Source organism: Lutra lutra, chromosome 9 (genome assembly GCF_902655055.1).
Source record: "Lutra lutra chromosome 9, mLutLut1.2, whole genome shotgun sequence".
NCBI lineage: Eukaryota > Metazoa > Chordata > Mammalia > Carnivora > Mustelidae > Lutra > Lutra lutra.
Genome location: NC_062286.1, coordinates 63,094,115 through 63,118,941, shown reverse-complemented (window position 1 = coordinate 63,118,941; position 24,827 = coordinate 63,094,115). Strand labels below are relative to the sequence as shown.

The 24,827-nt window shown below is 37.6% G+C and overlaps 1 long non-coding RNA gene across 1 annotated transcript in view; it reads right to left on the bottom strand.

Annotated features, from left to right (window-relative positions):
- Positions 1–335: 335 nt before the first annotated feature.
- Positions 336–24,827, bottom strand: part of LOC125109417 (uncharacterized) — a 62,277-nt gene continuing 37,785 nt past the window's right edge. Inside the window, exon 3 of the long non-coding RNA XR_007130229.1 lies at positions 336–433. This is a non-coding gene — a long non-coding RNA (uncharacterized LOC125109417). The remainder of the gene's footprint in view (positions 434–24,827) is intronic.

Below are 24,827 nucleotides of genomic sequence, written 5' to 3'. Positions count from 1 at the left end.
GAGAGAGGGGGAGCTCAAGTGGTGCCAGTGGGGGCAAGTCACCGAGAGGCCAGATAAAAGGTCCTCACTTTGAAATAAAATGCTAAGCTTTCCCAGAAAATAAATTAAACAAATACAGTGACCCCTTAGGTTTGATATCATTGCATTAATAGTATAACAATAATAAGGCTGACATAGACTCACAACCTGTAATTTGCAATATTTAGCTCCATGCTTCATATTTGTATAAAAGTTAAAGCATATTTTTCATTAGTACCAGTACATACTGGATTTCTTTTTCCACCTCTACATTGACCTCACCCTCCATTCCCAATTAACTCTTCCCCTACCTTATTTCTCCAGGTGCTTCCTTATTCAGTGTTGAATCAAAAATCTTGACTGTCCTTCCTGGAGGGCCCTTGAATCCCACTTAACCTGGCTAGTGTGATGTGCTCTGCAGGAGGGAAGCAATGAAGCAGAACAGGATGATCACAAATTGAGAACTGTTCTTCCAAATAATAGAAAGGGAGAAATTAGACAAAATGCCTTTTCCATCATCTCTCCCATCCCTGTCCAATTTTGCATAAGGAATCCTGGGAAAATGGGAAAGGTATATGCTCTCTGCACTTGCATGATGACCTCTGAAGAGGTCACTGTCACTCCCAAGGCCTGTGTGACCCTGGCCATTCCAGCCTAGCCCCAGGGCAGGAGGCAGACTGTGCTGTGGAGGGTAAGGAAGGTCACCAGGTTGGCCAGAGAGTGTCTCATCCAGTAGCTGTGTGTTTTGGAACCAACCTGGAAACATTAACACAAAAGCCTGCCAACAAACTACATGGTGTTTGCATATCTTATATACACCGAAGGGACAGAAAAATGCCTGGTGGGAGAAAAAGAAAGAAAGAAAAATGAACTCAGCTATTAAGCAGCTATAAAATGTTTTGCTCTCTTCCCTGTTTCAAAAGCTTCTATAGCATAAATAGTGGTCAAAAGTTCAGTGAACTGTCTTGTAGTGTGGGCATCCATTCAAACGGGGCTATTTTCTGAGAGTCTCCTGACACCATATCTAATTTCCAAAATGAATATGCTTTAATTTTCCTTCTTCATGCATTGTGCTTTTTCCTCATTTAAAACAGCAACAGCCTCTGGCAGTAAAGGACATCACATTTCTGTGTGAGATGAAGCTTTTTTCCCTGTATGCAGGGGAATGGCATGGGTCAGGGGAGAAAAAATATATGCAAAAAACAGCACACCCCACTGACCCCGGTATATTTTACATTACAATTTTGCCATTTCCAATATAGGTTCATTTTGCAATGGACCATATCAACCATATTTCAGGGTTTAAAAAAGGGAGGGGAAGTGGTAGGCGAGGCATTGTCTGCATACAGTATGTCCTAGTACAATGCACCAATTGTCTGATTAGGGGGTAGTGTCACCTACAGAGAACATACACAGACACATACACAGCTCCAGCCACTCTGTGCAGAGTACATTTGCAAAACAGACACCATGTGTGGATCCTGCCAATTAAAGGAAGCATTAGGGGACTTCTTTGTGAATGTAGCCAAGAACAGCTAACTATTTTTAATGACATGAATGTCATATTCAACATCTCTAAGCTCAGTTGAAAGCACCAATGTCCTACTGCCTTATTGAGAAAAGACTACAAATGGAAACTAAGCATCTTGGTGATCTTAATACATTTATCTATACATGTATATTACACACATTGATGTATCTCAAAAGGATCTAAAATCAGAAACTTAGATAAGTCATCCTCTTACTAACTTGGCTATCTCCTAGAACTCAGCAGTTAAATAAGATAGAGATTTTACACGATGGTAATCTTACATTTTGACATGCATATTAATTATTTACCACAGATATCTGGAAAGATGATATATTTTTTTTTTTTTCTTACTGGGTCACTTCTTATCATGAACACTTACTCTTGCATTAGAGAATTTTCTATTAGCCAAGTCCTCATTCATCAATTGATCAGTAAGTATTTTTTGATTGAGCTATGTGGGAGTTGAGAAACAGGTATCAAACACAGCCACTGCCTTCCAAATGCTTACAGTTCAGCACATGAAATCAAAATTAGGCTTGAAATCATTGACAGTAAGCACAGGAATGTGTAAAATGTGTAAAGCTAGTAAGTTAGTTCTTACTGAAGTAGTCAAAGAGGCTTAATGAAACAGGTGATACTTCATCTGGACACTGAAGGCTGGACAAGACGATGGGGAAAGGAAGTGATGGGGGAAGGAGGGTCATCTGGGCAGGGAGAAGGGCAAATGCAAAGATGCAGGCCAGGCTTATGTGTGACCCTCTTCACAAGGGCCACGAGCACCTCTGTGCTTCCAACAGGTACACCATGCTTATAATAATGGCCCTCCCTTGGGAAAAATAATTGGTGGTCAGCAATATAGATTCAGGGTCCTAGAAATTTGAGCCCTAAGGCGCTTATAAAACCAAAGAGGATGACAGGGGACTCACTCCATTGAGTCCATATGCCCATGACAGCAATCATGTCACAGAATGTGCCTTGTTGCCCTGCAAGCTCCAAGTTATCATTCCATTTCACAGAGGAGGAAACTTTAGCTCAGAGACGTGGATCTGCCAAAGGTCACTACAAATGCTCGTGCTGAGCCCAGGCAGTCTACCTTCGGAGTCCAGGCACATTCACCCAAACCACACTTCCCTTCTAAGAAGGGGCGACTGTGAAAGATAAATAAACAAAAAAATGCATCTCAGGAAAGGCCAGAGACTCTTCACACAGAAGTAAATAATGGTCACGTTGGAAAGCAAATGATAAAATTGGTGAACTTTGCTTTAGGAAAACCCTATTAAAATCCAAACCTATTAAACAAGTATATTAGGGAGCGATTACTCATAAGATGGCAGTTCTCACCATGGGGTTACTTTAACCAGCAAGATCTCCTGGCACACTTAAAATAGGACTCCATTTACAATGAAATTCAGCCATGCTATAAAGAACAAAGTGAGCTGCCTAATACCAAAGTCTTTTAACCCAATTAGTTACAATATTACCTCACATCAATCTTGCTCAGTACTGTCCAGGAGAAATATAACGTGAGCCACATACATAATTTCAAATTTCTAGTAGCCACATTTTAAAGAAAAAGAAATATATGAAAATGATTTTACTACTGTATTTTATTTAATCCAATATATCCAAAATATTATCATTTTGGTAATTAATATAAAAATTGAGATACTTCATTTTTTTGTATTAAGTTTTCAACATCTGGTATGTATTTTATATTCATAGTTCTTGCCAACTAAGATTAACTACATTTTAAGTGCTGAGTAGCCACATGTGGCCAATGGCTACTGTAATGGATGGTACAGATCTAACTCTTTACATCTCTATTTTAAGGTTGTACTTGGCTCTTATTGGAAGACTACTGGGAACACATACTGGTACCTTAGTTCCAGGAAGAATCTGTAAACATGTATTTAATTACATATATTTAATTTCTTCCTAAGAGCCACCCAAATTATACTGACCTACATGGAGTGAAGCATTGACAGACACAACTTTACAGTAGGAATATAGCCAGGCCTTCCCTTCCCTTCTGGTATGACTGGCTAATGTGAAGTATGATCAAAGCTTGCCACCTAAAATCTTGAATATGAAGACATTTATTTCTTCCTTTATTACTTTTAATGAAACAACTTCCAAAAAAGTATTGGATACAATTATGGTAAGCAGAATGCAAAAAGGTAAGTAAGTTAATTGCACCAGGAACATAAGCATTAAATACTCAGTATGAGGGGTGCCTGGGTGGCTCAGTTGCTTAAGCATCTGCCTTCAGCTCAGGTCATGATCTCAGGGTCCTGGGATCGAGTCCCACATCTGGCTCCCTGCTCAGAGGGGAATCTGCTTCTCCCTTTGCCTCTGCCCCTCCCCGTCCCCATGCTCGCTCTCTCTCACACGCTCACACTCTCTGTTTCTCTCTGTTAAATAAACAAATAGAATCTTAAAAAAAAAAAAGCCATATGATACATTGCAAAAAAAAAAAAAAAAAGAAGAAGAAGAAGAAGAAGAAGAGGGAAAGAGGAAAAAAAAACAAAGAAACATGGCTTCACAGACTTCCTCTGTGAAGGAAATCTAATGTTACAGATACTCAATGAGAAGAGAAGTTTCTGCCATACAGATCAGGCAAAGAAGAAAGCTTTCTAAGTAAAACAACTCTATCCCTTGCTAAGAGATGTTTCAATTCTGTAGCTACATATAAAAATTTGGCCAACTTTAGTTTTGATCTCTTTTAGTTAGCAGCACCCAGAAATACTGTCATTAACCCTTTGTGATTGCCTTCCTCCCCTTCATTCACAGACCTTCAGCCCTGAGAATAATTGCTGGGCAAGTCAGAACAGGGCATCTACACCCAGGGATGCTGGGAGCAAATGACCTACTTCTCCAACGTGGACTGGATGCCATGAGAGTCCCACAGCACAACTTCATCCCTTAGGGTTCTTCCAAGGGCTTCTGATATGGGGGGACTCCCACATTCTAGCAGGTCAGCTAACCTAGAAGCATTCAGCTCTATATATGTTTAACCTGATAGCCCTAAAGCTCTTCAAAATAAATGAAACGAGTTTAATATTCTTAGGGAGATATCATTCCTGGAGACAAGTTGTCAACACATTCACCACACATTGTCCAACAAACCCTGGGCAGTGGGGGAAAGAAGGCAAGGCGATCCAGTGAAGCAGCAGCACCAGCACAACCAAGGATATCATTCCCCTTTTTACTGCCTATTTTGCTCATGGAGAAACAATAACGTTCTTCTAAAATCTCCCACCTAGCTAAAATAACTTGAAGGCCCTGGGGAACTCTATATTGGCAACAGTTCAACAATAAACAAAAGGAACAATAAATGAAGGTTTTAATTAGATCATTTAAATTGGGAGTGTAAAGAAACTATATGAGAGAGCAGATATTATAATTTATCAAATGTGGAGTCCAGATACAGACATTGCAAAACGAAATCAACTAAAAATATTGTATAGCTGGATCTTTTCCCTCAGTACTTCAAGTTTGCATTCCTTCTTCCCATGATGCCCCATTGATTTGCAATTTAAATCGTGGGATCTGTACCACATTTATCGCACCTATTGCTTATCCGCATATAAATCTATTTTAGAGCTGAGCACTAAGTTAGAAAGATTTGTTATAAATGTCTTATTTTAATATTTTATGCATGTACTATAATTTGATTCAAAGTGCTGTTTGTCTAAAATACATAACGATGTGTGCTGTGATCGGGCTTCTGTTCTTCAGGAAATATATTTAAGGCAAAACAATTAACTCATCTGTGCATAACACTCACAGAGTCTGCTCATGTTTTGAATCACTTTAATGTACATTCGTCTTCCATCCCCCCTTTCTATGGAATCTTGTTATATACTGGGGTAGGGGCATCTCATCTTCCCTAGGTGAAGATGAGAATCCCTTTAGAATATTCCCCTGGATCCCGCTTTCTATGGTAAAAGAAACCTTCTTTGAAAGCAGCAGGGTGCCTCCATGAAGACATATGATAAAGTGGCCCAAGAATCTGAATGCAGGGAAGGAAACAAATATTTACCAAGTTCCTACTACTGTTGGAGCATTACTGTCTTAGAACCTTCACATATTTCTTCACCGAAAACCTCTGAGGCGGCAATAATAATCTCCATCTTGCAGACAGAGTCACTGAGGCTCAGGGAAGCTATGTAAATTACCCAAGGGCCCCATGGACAAACGGTGGAGGCTCTCAGACCCCAGATCTCTGTTTTTTCCACACATCACGCTGCCACCAGTGTATTCTACCTTAAAGTAAAAACGATTCAAAATAGGACCATTCAACATAAAATCTATGTTTTATGATACATCACTCAGCTCTGTTTTCCAGCTCATTGGAAACATCCTCCCATGTCTGGTGAGTGACTGAAGAATTTGCATTTTTGATGCAATTCTTATAGTCTCCTGAAGATGATGAGTAAACACAGCTACATTAAAAATAGTTATAAATATGTACAAAAAATAGTTATAAATATGTACAAATAAATAAACAAATAAAATAAAAAGCAAAGAGAGAAAAGGACAGAATCAGTCTATTTAAGTTGTGTGCATGCATCCACATACTGATGCAAAGATGACCTTGGGAAACACAAGGTGGAAGGCAACCCTACATCCCCCAACCTGAGACCTCCAAAAAGCATTTTATTAGCAAAAGCAGGTATGTTAAAAAAAAAAAAAAAAAAAAAAAAGTCTTCCCTGATGGGTTAAATCCCATAATTTAACCTCTCACAGAACTTAGTAGCTTAACCCTTATCACAGTTGCCAATTTTATATTTGTGGAACTATCTGGTTAAATCTGTTTTCCCTATAGATTACAACGTTCTTTTTTCACCTTCTGTGGCATCCCTAGTTGCTAGCGCATGGATACTCAACAATCATTTCTTAAATGAAGACCAACTGAATGAATGAATGAATTGTATATTTCTGCCATTCACTTCATACAATTTATATCATGGAAGATTTAGGTCCATACAACCCAGGTCAGCTAGTAACACCACATCCCTCTTCCATATACATTGCCTTTCCTGGTCCTAGCCCTGTAACCTGCTTCTTGTAACCTGCCCTGTAACCTGAAAGCATCCTCAAGTTACAGTTTCAAAATGTGGGGCCTGAAGCAATTGCTCTGATTTATCCTACGTGGGAAAGGACTAGTGTATATGCATATGTGTCTGTATGTGTCCCTCTCTGTGTGTGCATGTATGCATATGTGGACCCACAAAGGTGAACTCTTGGGGCAGGAAGAATATCACGGCTGGCTTTCCCTTCCTGGTTACAAGCTAAGTCCTACCTATCCAGCGGGAACAGTGGTCACCCAAGGGTAAGAATCTTGATTGTCACAAAAAGATGGAAGAGCATTCCATGCTCAAGGACTGGAAGAATAAACATTGTTAAAATGTCTATACTGCCTAGAGCAATCTACACTTTCAATGCCATCCTGATCAAAATTCCACCAGCATTTTTCAAAGAGTTGGAACAAACAATCCTAAAATTTGTATGGAACCAGAAGAGACCCTGAATTGCTAAGGAAATGTTGAAAAAGAAAAACAACACTGGGGGCATCACGTTACCTGATGTCAAGCTTTACTACCAAGAGAGCATGGTACTGGCACAAAAACAGACACATAGACCAGTGGAAAAGTGTAGAGAGCCCAGGTATAAACCCTCAAGTACGGTCAAATAATCTTCAACAAAGCAGGAAAAAATATACAGTGGAAAAAAGACAGTTTCTTCAAAAATGGTGCTAGGAAAATTGGACAGCTATGTGTAGAAGAATGAAACTTGACCATTCTCTTACACCATACACAAAGATAAACTCAAAATGGATAAAAGACCTCAACATGAGGCAGGAACCTATCAAGATCCTAGAGGAAAACATAGGCAGTAACCTCTTTGACATTGGCCACAGCAACTTCTTTCAAGACATGTCCCCAGAGGCAAAGGAAACAAAAGCAAAAATGAATTTTTTGGACTTCATCAAGATCAAAAGTTTTTGCACAGCAAAGGAAACAATCAACAAAACAAAGAGGCAACCCATGGAATGGGAGAAGATATTCACAAATGATATTACAGACAAAGGGCTGATATCCAAGATCTATAAAGAACTCCTCAAACTCAACACACATAAAACAGATAATCGTGTCAAAAAATGGGCAGAAGACATGAACAGACACTTCTCCAAAGAAGACATACAAATGACTAACAGACACATGAAAAAATGTTCATCATCATTAGCTATCAGGGAGATTCAAATCAAAACCACATTAAGATACAACCTTACACCAGGTAGAATGGCCAAAATCAGCAAGACAGCAAACAAGTGTTGGAGAGGATGTGGAGAAAGGGGAACCCTCTTACACTCTTGGTGGGAATGCAAAGTTTTGGGAAACAGTGTGGAGATTTCTTAAGAAATTAAAAATAGAACTTCCCTATGACCCTGAAATTGCACTAGTAGGTATTTACCGCAAAGATACTGATGTAGTGAAAAGAAGGGCCATCTGTACCCCGATGTTCATAGCAACAATGGCCACAGTCGCCAAACTATGGAAAGAGCCAAGATGCCCTTCAACAGATGAATGAATAAAGAAGATACAGTCAATATATACAGTGGAGTATTATGCCTCCATCAGAAAGGATGAATACCCAACTTTTGTATCAACATGGATGGTACTGGAGGAGATTATGTTAAGTGAAATAAGTGAAGCAGAGAGAGTCAATTATCATACGGTTTCACTTACTTGTGGAGCATAAGGAATAACATGGAGGGCATTAGAAGAAGGAAAGGAAAAGTGAATTGGGGTAAATTGGGAGGGGAGATGAACCATGAGAGGCTGCGGGTTCTGAGAAACAAACTGAGAGTTTTGGAGGGGAGGGGGGTAGGGGGTTGGGTGAGCCTGGTGGTGAGTATTATGGAGGGCACGTATTGCATGGAGCACTGGGTGTGATGCATAAACAATGAATTTTGGAACACTGAAAAAAATTAAATTTAATTTTAAAAAATGAATCTTGATTGTCTGTCTCAGGAACCCTGTCTCTATGTATAAGTCTGGCATGTTGTAAGATCTCAGCCAAGGAATCATTTGAACTAGGTCCCTGGAGGGAATGTTCAGAGAAGCTGCCTGCAATTATTCAACTGGGTTAGGTAGGGCATCCTTCTCACAAACATCAAGCCAAAACAAAAATAGTTTCAACACCTCCATAGGTAGGTCTTACCCTAGGACCTGTCAGTTTCCCTTTCTCATACCTCCTGCCACACAGACCAAGAGCTTATGACTCTGGCAGAAGTGACACAAGTGCCAAACATTTGCCAAAGTCTGCATTCAGCCCACACTTCTTTTCTTCCATCCCTGCCATGCCTTGCTGGCACGGGACGGTAGGATGCCAGATTCATTGGTCTGAAAAGCCTTATGTTCGCCAGTAAGGAAATGCATCTGCTCGGCCAAAATCCATGTGAATACTGACGTTTTTATCTTAATTGTTAGTTAATTTTCTTCAAACATGCATTCACTAATGCTTTTGGCAAGAGCCTATGGTCTTTGCTACCCAATTGAATTCAGTGAGCAATATACTGAGTTCCTACTATGTGCATATAACACAGGAGACAAAAGAAAGAGATTAGTGTCTACTTTCAAGGAGGTCTAATAGGGAAGACAGATGTGTATGCAAATAACTACCACACAGCTACTTGTCTTCTGGGGGTTCCAGACTTTGATAACACACTATTTGTGCCTTGTGTGTTTTCTTCCAAGAAAAATTCTTAATACCGGGCTCACTCGCAGTTCTAAATGTCTATATAGAAGAGATTTAGGGACAAGAATCTGGAAAGCAGAGAGGGGCTTGATGTTGCATTAGATAGCTGTATATGAAACTAAAAAGTCAGCTGTGCACCTGAAAGATGAAGAAGGAATGCTGGAGGCTTGGTTTGAGGAGGGGATGGCTCTGAGCACCAACTGGATAAACTTTCTTTCCTGGTAATCATCACAAGTTATAATTACTTTGTTTATATTTGCTTGATGATCTGTCTTCCTTAGTAGAATATAATCTCATGTGAGCAAAGATCTTGTCTGTTCTGTTTACTGCTGCATCTCCAGCAGCTTCTGGCACAAAGTAGGCTCTGGACCAGTATTTTTGAGTAAATGTATGACAAACATCAGAGAATTCGGAGCTCATGAGAAAAAAATGCATGCAGTTTCACACTTGGTCTAAGCTTAATTCTATGAATAGAGACAGAGATAGATCCTGCCCTTGGGATAAAAAGGCACTGTGAAGGAGGAGTATCACCACTTTGCCTGGAATAATTATTTCATGACATGGCATTTCTGATGGACAATGGGGTAGTGATGGCTGTATCTTTATCATCATACTTAAGTGCCTCTGAATGAAAAGTACACAGTAAAGAAGAAGTAGAAATACCATCAGCAAAGGACCTATTTAGATGTCAAGATTAGTACCACTGGAAAACCACCTTAATCAGTCAATACTCACCTTCTAGAGAAGTAGGGCATGGTGCTCCTGACCTTCCTATGACATCCCAAGGCTTATTGGTCAGTGTGCTTGTATCTGCTTCACTTTTTTTTTTTTCTTAATATGTAAAAACTTGAAGAAGAAAAAGTTCCTGCTGAGACCACTTGTTTGGCATCCTGGGAAGGACTCAAGAGAAATGTCATGTATTTAGCAACAGAACTTTCCATGTTAACTAAGTTCTATTGTTTCATATACAACCTGATGTCTGTTATTTTCCCTCCTCTCCAAAGTTCTAGATTTCTCTCAGTCTTGAAAGCAAAGAATAGTAATTTCTCCATTTCCTATCATGAGTACTCAAGGGGATGTCTACCTCTGGAAATTAACTATGCAGTTTTAACTGGAAGTGATAATGAGAACAAAAACCACTTCTTTCCTCCAAGTTGGATCCCCATCAAGATAGTTGGAAAGCTTAAAACTGAATAGCAAATCATTTCTAAAAAGAAAAAAAAAGCAATTGAGTAATGATAGCTAATTCCTCTCATACTAATTATTTACATATGGGTTGCTCATTAAAAGTCTGTATTCAGGCTAGAACTTGATGCTAGAGGAAATAGGCAGCAGATTAAAACACCCCTTAGTCCAGAGAGATATGCTCCTTTCCACATCTAGACAGAAGCCTGAATGCCAGGTAGTCACTGTATATATAAATGCCAATGATTATGAGGTGAGAGTGGGTGGTTTTGTTCATTAAATCAGATAATTGTGGAAAGGATATTGCACATTGCCTAGTAAAAGGTAGGCTCATTAAATTGTTGTTCCATTATCCTCAATCCAAATCCATTCCAGAGAAAAAATTTTAAAAATATAATGCTTGTTTTTGGAATCATCTTTGAAAATAAAAGGCAGAAATCTTTATGTCTTGCCAGGAGTGGTCCATATCTATCTGGAATACATGTTGATCCAGTATATACCTATTCCTAGGCCTGTCTTGGCCCATACTTTTCCATCAGAGATCCATTCCCAGTCTACCATCACTGGCCAAGGCCAAGGAAGGGAATGAATGGGTCAGGGTGATATGGGATTTTTTCACTGTAAGAACAAAGGCAGTGCCCCCAGCAAAATCATTTGGTGTTAAAGAAAACACTTAAGCAAACTTCCAACGGATCTCCTAATTTTACTCCTTACTTAATGCCTTCATCGAAGTCATCTCAGTCTATAATTACTGTTACCATGTTTATTTATATTCACTCATTGATCATCTATATAACTACTCCATTACAAAGTAATCACCATGTGTGCAGAGACCTTATCAGGCCATAGAACCTAGAGATAATTGCCCATTCCTTTATTTCTGCCAACCCTTTATTTCTAAGACTTTCAAGTATGGGTAATGGAAATGTCTCTGACCATCCTTTCAAGTGTTATTTTAATTCCATTACACTCAGTGTTTTTTACTCACCAGCAGAAACCTTTATTTTCTTACTCACACACAGAAACTTAGACTCACTGTGCCCTAACTGGTTGCAAGGAACAGAAACCCTCTCAAATGAGGGAGGAGTCAAGAGGACGGGAAGTTTGTTGTAGGGACATAAAGGGGTCTCATGAGATCTGGAAAAACTGCTCAGGAAACAGAAAAACAGGCCACCTCAAAGATTCTTTCTCATGGCGTCGCTGCCTTTCTCTTTGCTCCATTGTTTTACCAGAGCTTTAATTTCTACATAACTGGCAAGCCACATTTAACCATACCCTTCTCTCCAACTCATTGTCTTTAAATGTGGGTACCTACTGAAAACTGACAACCATACCTCAGTACTCAATCACAGAATTGCAGAAAAAGGAATCAGACTGGCTCAACCTCGCTGTTCTTAGGAGTGTACCAAGACATGTCACCAACATGTCTATCTGGGGCCACACTCCTTCACCAGAGGTCCATCCTTCATCTATCACCATTGGCCAAAGTAAGCAGGGAAGGAAAGAGATCAAGGTCATGTGGGAGGCAGGGACTGTAGAAGAGCAGAGCCACAGAGAAATGGGTACCAGGCAGGCAGTACACAAACAGGCCAGGACACTCTCAGAAGTCCTATAAGCCATGCTGCTATTTATAAGTATCTTAGAACATATTCTCCGTAGCTAACATAATGCAATTCACCCTTATCTTCCATCTCCATAGGAAAACACAATGATTAAGAAAAACTGAATACACCTTTCACAACAGGTTATGTAGCATATGTGCTAGTATACTCTTACTATCCTTTTGCTGTGACTATATGATTATAGTAAGTATGTTGCTTTTGCCAATGATGACGATGATGGTGACAATAACAGCTAATTCTATGACACTTACTATATGTCAAGCAGTGTTCTAAGCTCTTCATATCTATTAAGAAATTTCTCACAAAATCCCTATTAGATAGGCATGATTACTAATCCAATTTTGAGATGAAGAAACTTAAGCACAGAGAGCTGAGCTACCATGGAGCTAATAAATCGTGGGGCCAGATTCAAAGATGGCTCACGTAAAACAAAAACAAAAACAAACAAACAAAAAAAGCAACTGGTAACATAAAGTGCCATTTGATTCTAAACACCCTTTTGATATGAGAAGCTTCACTAATGCTATGTTTTGATGACAGCTAATAATAAGTGCCAACTTTGTGCCTTGCCAAAGGATAGGTTATATGCAGCTTTATTTTTTTTCCCTTTGCATTTGCCAGTTGTTATACAGAATCCAAAGGGGGGCCCAGTACTAAAATACAGAGACTCAGGAACAATTCACTTCTCCCAGCTCTTCGATAGTTGTGCCTTGGTGGGGAAAGATGCCAGGTCTGAACCACCACCTCTCCGCATTGCGGGAAGAGGAATACTGACCAATCTCACCTCCGAGAGTCCCCTAGTCTGCCCTCCTCATTTCCAGTTTCAGAGATTTTTTATTTCACCCTCTTGATAAACAAAAACAGATTTCTGGGGGAAAAAATAGCATAACAACTTTATTTTTTTCCCCAGAAAGCCACTTTCACAGCAGATGGAACTCAGCATGCTATCTCCCAAATCTTTAGCAAACCTGAAATACGAAGAGTCCCTTAGACCGAGGGCCATGCGTTGTCCCATCCTCTGTCTCTTTAACTGACACTTTGAACCAGTGTACACTTCCTTAATCTGGTCCCATTATCAGCCTAATAATACCTCCCGATATTCATAAATGCCTAGCAAGACTTTCAGCTATTTTGTACAGAGAAGAAATATCCAGCTAAATTGAGAAGATTACCACATCACCACATACATCAGTGACAGGCTCTGTGCTATTACAGTTGATTTTTGTTGACAGTTGGCTGTAGGCAGTTGTGTTTCAAATGCCTTTTTTCCCTGGGAAATTAAACAAAATCCCATGCAAAATGCAGCCCTCCAGTTCAAAAACTGTAAATCCCAAATTAGCATTTCATACTTTAAAAGGTAGCATGGCACAATTTTCCATTGAAAGGTCTGTACAGTTGACACAAATGGGTCCTTCAGACATGACACTAATACTGCTGGTGCCTTTTAAGAAAGCCACCTTTTCAGAGAGTATTTTTCCTCTCTCAATAATCTGCATATACTATAGTTCTTGCCTATAAAAGAATAAAAAGGAGGAGAGAGGGGAAAATCTGACTTACTGCTTTAAGTAAATTATGCCCCTAGAAATTTCTAAACAATAGGTTAAATTGAAATGAAATGGGTTAATTAAACCTTCTTAAAAAGGAGAAGGGAAACCTAGGCATGGAAAGGTTAAAAGTTACTTCTTCCACTAAATAACACGAAAAAGGGTACTTGTATAAGCTGGAAAAGCCCCTGTGTCTGGAATGGTCCTGATAGAGGAGCTTCAGAACTTTTCTTTGAAACAGGTTAGAGCCCAATTTAACAAAATTTTAACATGTGGGGGCAAAGTCATAAGACTGACAGTGAATAAGGCCATTTGATTCCTAAGATTGGAAATCTATTTTTCTTCTCACCCAGGAGACTCTTCAGAGTGAAGGAGTTTTAAACAGCGCCATTCCTTCATCCAAAACAATTGCTGTTTAACTGGGGGGGGGGGGGAGACAATAGTTGTCAGTTGGCTATCCAGGACACAAATGTATTTAGAGAAAGAAATGTAATGTTTATTTCTGGACTGTGGCACAAGCATAAAATACAAGTCAGGCGATTTCACGCCAATCCCTTTGCAAACATTTCACCAACAGCACTTGACTCTTCACCATATAAAGTCAAATGTCCAGTAGTCAGAACTGCTGTGCTAAAGCCAAATGAAGATGGGTTGTCTTGACCTTGTCCCTTCACCACTTTCAAAATTTGAATGGAACAAAGTTCTATACTCCTAAAAATAAGAGTTTTTATCTCCTAAGTTTACATGTTCAAAGAAGAACAACTCACTCACTTCTGAGTGGTGAACATGTAAAAAGAAAAATAAATATCAGACCCCCCCCCACCAAGTAGTTTAGTAATGGCTAGCTCTGCCTTCTCCTTCACTCCAACCATAGTTTGACTCCCCACAATGGAACTCAACTCCAAGAAGGCATAATGCAATAAAAGGCATCATGCAAACTACTTCATGCTGACAAAAAGCAAATCTGCAATTGCCTAGGGAGGGGTTGGAATGGGAAGTGAATACAAAGAGACAGGAAGGATCTTTCGGAGGTGGCTGGAAATGCCCCGCACCTTGATTGTGGTGGTGCCTACATGGATTTTACATGGATACAATTTATCATATATATGGTGTACTTCAATCAAGTTGATTCACAAAGAAAAAAGACAATCAAGACAGAGATGTCCTCTCCCATGAGACAGAAGTTCATATAGAAGCATAGAGGGGGACATTTAAGAGCTCTCAGCTCCATAGTAATTTCTTGGCAAGGAAAATCTGAACACTATGTAGTTTGTACTCTTAACTGGAGAGTAATAAGCAAAGCTTAAATTACAGTCTTGCCCAGGTGAGAACAAGAAGTGTCCTGATAAAGTGAGGATAAATAACACCACAATCATATGAGAAATTAACTCTGGATCTGTTACTCTATCTGAAGTCAATTTCTAAACAAACAAAGAAACATACACATTTTGTTTTAAAAAGAAAAAGCAGTCCCCATTTCTTTAAGGAATTAAGATTTGTATAGTTTATCTTAGTTTAGAAGCAAGACTTCTCAATGTTCCACAAAGAATTACCTTCTTTACTGTGTCTCAAAGATTCAGACATCTGTGTACAAATCTGAAAGTTATCCTTTTCAGGATAGAGGTTGCATTCCTGAACAAAAAAATTCAACCTCCCACAGACAATAGAGGCAATTTAGTGGGGGACAGTTCTTCTCTACTGTCACTCAACAGTGACTGGCCAGGCAGAAGAGGAGACAGTGTCAGAGGGATCCAGGAGTTGCTACTTCATGAGATTGGTATTACAAGAAAATTCTAAATTATAAAACAAATTATAAATAATTGTTCCCTTCTAAAAGGATTCTGTACATTACAAAATGGGCAAAGAACAAAACTATGTTTTAAAATTAAATCTCCCTCAGTCCGTTTAAAATGTTATTTAATTTTAAATTGTTTGGAGAACACTTTGCAGGAACTTCTCAGTACATAGTAAGATATGTGTTTAACTATGAACTGGTATTTATGTATCCCCCAAAATGAATAACACAACTTTATTTTTAAAAATCGGCAGATACCACATAATTGCTCCAATTTTGGCCTCTACGACATCCTTAATGAAGCAGGCAATGGGAAATGCAGATTGCCCCATTTTTGAATGGGAAGTTAAATGCAGAGAGCTCAAGTGATTTTCCTGGAGTTACTCATCAAATTAGTAGAAATGGCCCAATAACTGATTTCTTGTTTCCAAATATAGTACTATCTCACTAGACAAATGCTTCTTTCTTCCGGAGTTATATTTGAAAAATATCACATTACACATGGTCTTTTCTTTTCAAAGAGCTTCTCATATATTATCCATTCATTCATTTATTCACTCAGTAAAGAAACATTTACTAAGAATCTACTAAATGCCAGTCCCTAGATGAATAGTACATGACCTCTTTTTCTTCAGGAGTCTTAGATTGTAGTTGGGGTGAAAGATGCATACACACTTTTTAATCGAATAGCAGAGTCCAATGATAACATAGAGAAGATAACACAGAGAAGACTTAGTTAAGCCAGGCTGAGGTGGGGAGGAGAAATTAGAGAATTCGTAGAAGATACGACATCTGAGCTGAGTCATGAAGACATTGTTAAAGTTAGCCAGAAGCAAAGAGTGGTAGAGAAGAATGTGTTTGTGTGTGTGTGTGTGTGTGTGTGTGTGTGTGTGTGTGTGTGTGTGTACCATAGGATAATTGAAGATAAAAATTACCAAATCCTAACAATTTAAAGGAATGAAAAAAGAGTATTTGCATTTGAATAATAAAAATGTAAAGCCTCAGAGGTGTAAAGCAACACACACAAACCTGTTAGTTGGTAGAAGTTAGTTAATTCTTGCTTTCCCTTAGCTCCTTTTCCATTATTCTTTCCATCGTCAGTTCAGGTAAAAATGGTAATTAAATGTTTCTTATTTCATGGAAAGATGGCTAGTTATTACATCTTATCTTAAAAAACATAAAATGCCAGGGACGCCTGGGTGGCTCAGTAGGTTAAAGCCTCTGCCTTCAGCTCAGGTCATGATCCCGGGGTCCTGGGATCAAACCCCACAACTGGCTCTCTGTTCAGCGGGGAACCTGCTTCCCTCTCTCTCTCTCTCTGCCTGCCTCTCTGCCTACTTGTGATCTCTGTCAAATAAGTAAATAAAAAAATCTTTATATATCTATATGTGTGTGTGTGTGTGTGTGTGTGTGTATAAAATGCCATATAAGAATTGTTATTTTTGAAAAGATTAATTTCTAGTTGGGAGCATCACCGTCCACATCATTTACATATCACTATTTTTTTTCCAAATGGTTTCCTAGATATTATTTCAAAATAACTCAGGGATTAGAAAGCAAAATTCCAGTTTTCATAGTGCAAATCTGAGGGGAGAGAAAGGCTATGAGAAGAAAAGTGACTCGACAAAACACATGGTAAGTGGCAGAGTGCAGACTTGAATCCAAGCTTTTAGAATTTCCAATAGGATCTTTCCACTAGAATGATGTACCTTTAAGAAGCATGTGTAGGAGGATTTTTTTTTTTTGGCTTAATACATAACTGTTCATTGTTTGTTACCAATTTCATATGTACATATTATTCCTTACCTTAAAAATCAAAAATATTATTACTCCGATTGGGGAAGGGAGTTACATGGTGGTAGAAAGACTCAGATACTTAGAACTTTCAAACAGGAAGCACTACTGATCATGTGAATGCAAAGCTACATAACCATAATATCATAATTAAAATATGCAAAAGGTAAAATACACTTCTGATTTTAGAAAATAGTATCTTTTATCGAAACTCATTCCAGACCTGTATATTCAATGGCTCCCTTTTATGACAAAGGTAGGGAGAAGGAGTTCGTGGCTTATTTCACTCCATATATTTGGAGGAAGAAACAATTTACCATGTTATTTTTCAATCACCCAGTGAAATTTAAGTTCTTTTTGACTCTGATGCTATTCCCAATTCAACATTGCTAAATTTTAACTATACTCCCTTTCAATTAGCTAGGTTTCTGTTTGCTTACTTTGTCCGTGGTTATAGCCTTCCCTCAAGGACCTAAGATCACTGTTTTCCTTTCTCTTTATGCTCTGTGAGCATCAACTATCATGGGGCATGCATGTAATTGTCATTCAGTGTGAAAAAGCCAGCTGGAGGTATCACAATCATGTCAATATACCAGTCAGCAAGAAAACCTCCAAGCTAATTGTTTTCTATTTAGATATAATATTATAAGGATTGAAAACCGCTGCTCCTACAAACTTCTGAGTGATATTATCATGCTTTTTATACTTTTATACAATCAACCAATAAAAAATGTGTGTATATACAAATATTGCATGTTTATACATGTGTATATATGTGTGTATATGTAAAAATATTACATACTTATACATATATTAAATACATATAAATTATACCAAAGAAAATAAAATGTAGATCCATAAAACATATACAAAATGAGGTATTATTTAATTACTACAGAAGATGGAATCTTTGGATTCTAAGAGACTCTGAGAGGTTAATTGCATCAGACCAGATCGCTGTCTTTAATAATTGCAATGAACTCCACCCAATGAAGGCTGCTATTTCCTCTCAGCAGAAATTCTCCAACCTCTCTTAAGGTCTAGCTTGATAATATGTCTGGTGTCCCATATCCTTTCTGGGTATCAATGTCTTGTTCAATAATCACTTAAGCTCCCTTTTGTTGCTCAAAAACAGTGAAAAATGAAAAAAAAAAGATTCATTATTACTATATAATAATCTCATGTACTCAGAGCTAGTAGCCACATACATAAGTGGAACTGAAAATGTAACAAAATGGAGAAAATGTTATTTTGTAGATCTTCTCTAGGGAAGAGAATTATATGTGGTAAACAAACAAACAAAAAAAACAACTTTGTTAGCTCTTCAGATGATGGTAGAAGGAAAAGTGAATGTTCCAGGAGGCATTCTCCAATAACAATAAATAGCTGGCAAGTTGCCCTCCAAGAAGATTCAATCTGGTCAGATTCAGAGGCTAGTTGTGCTGAGAGGGTACAAATGTGGAGCCAGAACTGGATTGTTCAGGATGATAGAAAAGGATTGAGAAGTGTCACAACAGTCTCCTCCTACCTTCCCCTACATAGCACAGTGCCTTTGCTCTAGCTCAGTGTTGAACAAAGGCACCATGTTATCATCCTGCTAAGCCTGCCTGCATGTACCAGTCCAGCTACCTCGCTGAGTAGCTGGAAAACTGGAGGACTTTGACTAAGGAGCCTAAAACTTCCTTGCCTAGTTGTGAACTACGCACTTGAAATGAATCATTGGTTCCTGAAAATTTTTAAGCCAAAAACTCTAGATTCAAATGAAAGCATATCATAAAAAAAACAAAAACAAACAAACAAAAAAAAAAAACCAAAAAAAAAAACAACTAAGGGTAACAAAGTCTGAGAGATTCTAGGTGAAGATGGGGGAGAGAGATCATAAAGAGGCTCAAATATTCTGAGGTAGCCCTAAAGGAATTCCATGAAACCCCAACTACTTTGGAGAGAAGGGTTATAAACTACAAGGCTACATGATCTCAAAAGTTTTCTCCAAATCTGAAACTGTGGGATTCTCATAAACCTTTCCAAAATAATTAAGTGGTTAATTTTAGGATGGGAGTATTATCAGCAAAATGGCAACAGACAGCTCTAGGCTCTCACTGCTCCACAGAAATATTGAAAAACAAACCAAAACTGTCAGAATCAATCTATCAGAACTCTGAAAAACAAAGTTTACAACAGACAAGTGAATGTGGCATCAAGAAAAAGGGAACTTCAAGATACCAAGAGAGCTTTGCAGCATTTTTACTCACCCATGCCTGTCCCCTCCCCAGAACGTGGCAATATTACTGTAGCAGCAGTCCAGATTTCCACTGTGAAGACCCTGGGCTCCAGTTCAGGAGGGAGCAAAGTAAAGTGTATCCACAAATGATTGTATATGTCTGTCTTAAGCAAGAGTGATCTGAAGGCCTGATAAAAGGTACTCATCTCTTTCACCTAACTAGGAACTCAGAGCAGAAAAGCAGTTGGCATTGTTCAAAAATCCTGCAAGCTACACTAACAACACTCAGATGCCCGTGACAAAAGATGACAAACAAAACCTACAACAGACTACTAAGGCCTGGGAACAAAAGCTGGGAAGAGTTTCTTCAGTAAACTAGAACATATAAAAGCAGTCATATACACAGGGAAATTCAGAAAACCATGTGCATACCCAGAGGATAATGAATACTCAGAAAAGGTTTAAGAATACATTAAGTGTTCACCTCAAGCTGATTCCCAGGCCCAGTGTAAGCCTAAGTATTGAAGGAGTGCGCATCTACTAAGACTGGGAGAGGTGTTTGTTCAGCTCCGGAATTCAAGGAAATTTCTATCAAAATACTAGCTGAACACAAGCGAAGGGACATAGACTTCAGTGGCCATAGATAACAAGGAATACAGTTTTTGCAAAAACAGTTCAGGAGAGTTGTTAAACAAATGAACTACTATAGCATTCAGCAAACAAACAAAAAAAAAACACAGCAAACCCTAGGAAAAGGGAGTACATATGTTTTCCAGAGTTACTATGTTATAAAATCTAAATGTCCAGTTTGAAACAAAGAATCACAAGACATACAAAGAAACAGGAAAGAATGGTTCATTTAAAAGAACAAAATTAATTAACAGAAACCATCTCTGAGGAAGTCCAAAAATTAGAACTGATAGACTTTAAAACAACTGTCTTAAATATAAACTAATAGTTTAAGAAAAACATGGCTAAAGAACTAAAGGAAATTAGGAAGACAATGTATAAGCAAATTGAAAAGATCAATAAAGAGACAGAAATCATAAAAAGGTACAAAAAAAATTCTGCTGAAAATTATAATAACCAAAATGAAAAATTCACTAAAGGGGTTCAAAATTATTTTAAGCCAGACAAAGAAAGAATTAGTGAACTTGAATATAGGACAATTGAAATTACTTAGTCTGAATAGAAAAAAAAAGAGTAAAATAAATAAATAAATAAATAAACAGAGCCTCAGAAACTTGTGGAATATCATCAAAAAACCAATCACACTTTCTCCAGAAGGAGGTGGAAGAAAAAAAGGAGAGCAGAAAGAATATTTGAAAAAATATCAACTCAAAACTTCTGAAATTTGATGAAAGACATAAATCTATTAATCCATGAAGCTCAACAAATCCCAAGTGATATAACCCAAAAGATGCACATTGAGACATTTTAAACTATCTAAAGACAAAAAGAAAATCTTAAAAGCAATGAGAGAAGCAATTCATTACATATATGGGATCTTCAGTAAGATTAACAGTTAATTTCTCATCAGAAACTATGAAGGCCAGGAGAGAGCAGGATGGTGTTCACATGCTGAAAGAAAAAAGAAATCTGTCAACCAAGAATTTTACATTTGGCAAAACTGTCCTTCAAAAGTGAGAAATGAATTAAGACACTCCCAGCTAAACAAAGGCTCAGGGAGTTCATTACCACTAGCCCTGCCCTATAAGAAATATTAAATGGAGTCCTTTAAGTTAAAATGTAGGACACTAGACAATAACTTGAAGACATGAGAAATAGAGATCTCTGGTAAAAGTAAATATATGGGAAAATATAAAATTCATTATTGTTGTGTTTTGGTTTCTATTTGTTATATCCTACAGGATTTAAAAGTCAAAAGAAATAATTGTAAATAATTATAAATCTTTACTGTTGGGTCCACAATGTATAAAGATATAATCTGCGACAAAAACATTAAGGGGGGGTGGAAAGACAAAGCTATATAGAAGCAGAGTTTTTATATGCTATTGAAGATAAGTTAGTATAAATTTTAATTAGATTGTTATAAATTTGGGATGTTAAATATAATCTCCATGGTTACCATAAAGAAAATACATTAAAAATGTATCAAAGGAAATGAGAAGGGAATCAAAATGGTTCACTACAAAAATATCAATCAAACACAAAAGAAGTTTGTAATGGGGGATATGCAGGACAAAGAAGATTAAGACATAGATAGCATATAATAAATAAGTCCTTCTTTATCAGTAATTTTAGTTATTTACATCTTCTTTCTTTTTTTTTCCTTTGTCAGTCTAGCTATAAGGTTGTTTACTTTGTTAACCTTTCCAAAGAACCAGCTTTCAATTTCTTTGAGTCTCTGTTGTTTTTCTGTTCTCTATTTTATTTATACCACTCTTATTTGTATTATTTTTTCTTACTTCTGCGAGCTTTGGGTTTACTCTGCTCTTCTTTTTCTAGTTCTTTAAGATGTAAAGTTAAGTTATTGATTTGAGATCATTTTTTTAAACTATTTTAATTCAATTAATTAACATATAATGTATTAATTGGTTTCAGAGGTACAGGCCTGTGATTCATCAGTCTTACATAATACCCAGTGCTCATTATATCACATGCCATCCTTAATGTCCATCACCTAGTCATCCCATCCATCTACCCACTTCCCCTCCAGCAACCCTCAGGTTGTTTCCTATGATTAAGAGTCTTTTATGTTTTGTCTCCCTCTCTGGTTTCACCTTGTTTTTATTTTTCCTCTCTTGATGACCCTTTGTTTTGTTTTTTAAATTCCACACATCAGTGAAATCATATGATAATTGGCTTTCTCTAACTGACTTATTTTGCTTAACATAATACCCCCTAGTTCCATCCACATTCATTTCAAATGACAAGATTTCATTTTTTGATCACTAATATTCTTGTGCATGTGTGTGTGTGTGTGTGTGTACATATGTGTGTATACCACATTTTCTTTATCCATTCATCTGTAGATGGACAACTGGGCTCTTTCCATAGTTTGGCTATTGTGAACATTGCTGCTATAAACATTGGGGTGCAGGTGCCCCTTCGGATCACTACATTTGTATGTTTGGGTAAATACCCAGTAGTGCAATTGCTGGGTTACACCGTAGCTCTATTTTCAACTTTTTTATTATTATTATGTTATATTCAACTTTTTAAGGAACCTCCATACTATTTTCCACAGTGACTGCACCAGCTTGCATTCCCACCAACTGTGTATAAGGGTTCCCCTTTCTGCACATCCTCACCAACAACTATTGTGTCCTAATTTTAGCCATTCTGAATGGTGTGAGGTGGTATCTCCTTGTGGTTTTGATTTGTATTTCTCTGACGCCACATGATATTAAGCATTTTTTCACGTGTGTTGGCCATTTGGATGTCTTCTCTGGAGAAACGTCTGTTCATGGCTTCTGCCCATTTCTTGACTGGATTATTTGTATTTTGGATGTTAAGTTCTTTATAGATTTTGGATACTAGCTCTTTATCTGATGTGTCATCTGCAAATATCTTCACCCATTCTGTCAGTTGTCTTTTGGTTTTGTCGACTGTTTCCTTTCCTGTGTAAAAGCTTTTTATCTTGATGAAGTCCCAATGGTTCATTTTTGCCTTTGTTTCCCTTGCCTTTGGAGACGTGTCTAGCAAGGAGTTGCCGCAGCTGAGGTCAAAGAGGTTGCTGCCTGTGTTCTCCTCTAGGATTTTGATGGATTCTGTCTAACATTTAGGTCTTTCATCCATTTTGAGTCCATTTTTTTACCTGATATTAAACAATGCCACCACCCTAAGGAAACCAAAATAGAGGGAAACCTCCTCACCATGATAAAAGGCATATATGAAAACCCACAGTTAACAACACACTCAGTGGAGAGGACTAAAATCTCTCCCCCTAGGATCATGGATCAGACAGGGATACTCACTTTTACCACAGCTATTCAACAGTGTTCTGGAAGTTTTAGCGAGAGTGATTCAGGCAAGAAAAAAAAAAATAAACAAAAGTCACCCTAATTGGGAAGGAAGAAGTAAAACTATCTCCATTAACAAATGACATGATCTTAATATATAAAAAAATCCAAAAGAAGCCACAGGAAAGCTAGTAGATCTAATAACAGCTTCAGCTAAGTTACAAAGTACAAGCTCAACACAAAAAAATTATTTGTGAGTCTATACACCTGCAATGAATAATTCTAAAAAAAAAATGTAAGACACAATTCCATCTACAATAGTATCTGAAGGATGAAATACTTAGAAACATATTTAACCAAAAAGATGAAAGACATGCACACTGAAAACTATAAAACACTTTCCAAAGAAATTAAAGGAAACTTAAAAAAATGGAAAGATATCCCATGTTCATGGGTAAGAAAGCAAAATATTGCAAAGATGACAATTTATCAAAATTCCAACAGCCTTTTTGCAGAAATGGAGTTGGATCCTTCAAATTCATGTGTTAGTACAAAAGGTCCCAAATAGCCAAATAATCCTGAAAAAGAACAAAGTCAGAGGATCTTAATTTCCTAAATTCAAAACTTACTACATAGCTAAAGTAACCAAAGCAGTTTGGTACTGACATAAGTGTAGATATACAGCATTAAAATAGAACTGAGAGTCCAGAAATAAACCCATGTTTCTATGACCAATTAACTTTTGACAAGGGTGCCATGCCCATTCACCAGGGAAAGACAAGAACAGTCTTTAACAATAGTGTTGGTAAAACTGAACTGCTACCTGTGAAAGAATGAAGTTGAACCCCCATTTCACATCATATACAAAAATTAACTCAAAATGGATCAATATCAAAATATGAGAGCTAAAAACCATAAAACTCACAGTAAAAAATAGGGATAAATCTTTATAGAATTTGGTTTGGCAGTGACTTCTTAGGTATGATACCAAAAGCATGAGAAACAAGAAGAGAAAAAAATAAATCAGACTTCATCAAAATTAAAAACTTTTGTGCATCAAAGGACATCTTCTAGAAAGTGAAAAGCCAACTTACAGAATGGGAGACAAAATTTGCAAATCTTACATGTGATAGGGCATAATTAATATCCAGAATATAGAACTAATTCGAACAACTCAGCAGAAAAGGACAAACAGTCCAATTCCAAAACTTGAACAGACGCTTCTCCAAAGATGATATACGGATGGCCCATCACATGAAAAGATGTTCAACATCATTAGTCACTAGGGAAATGCAAATGAAAACCATGATGAGGTACCACTTCACACCTACTAGAATGGCTACAATTTTTAAAATGGAATATAAGTGTTGACAAGGATATGGAGAAATTGGAATCCTGAGATATTGTTGATGGGGATGTAAAATGGT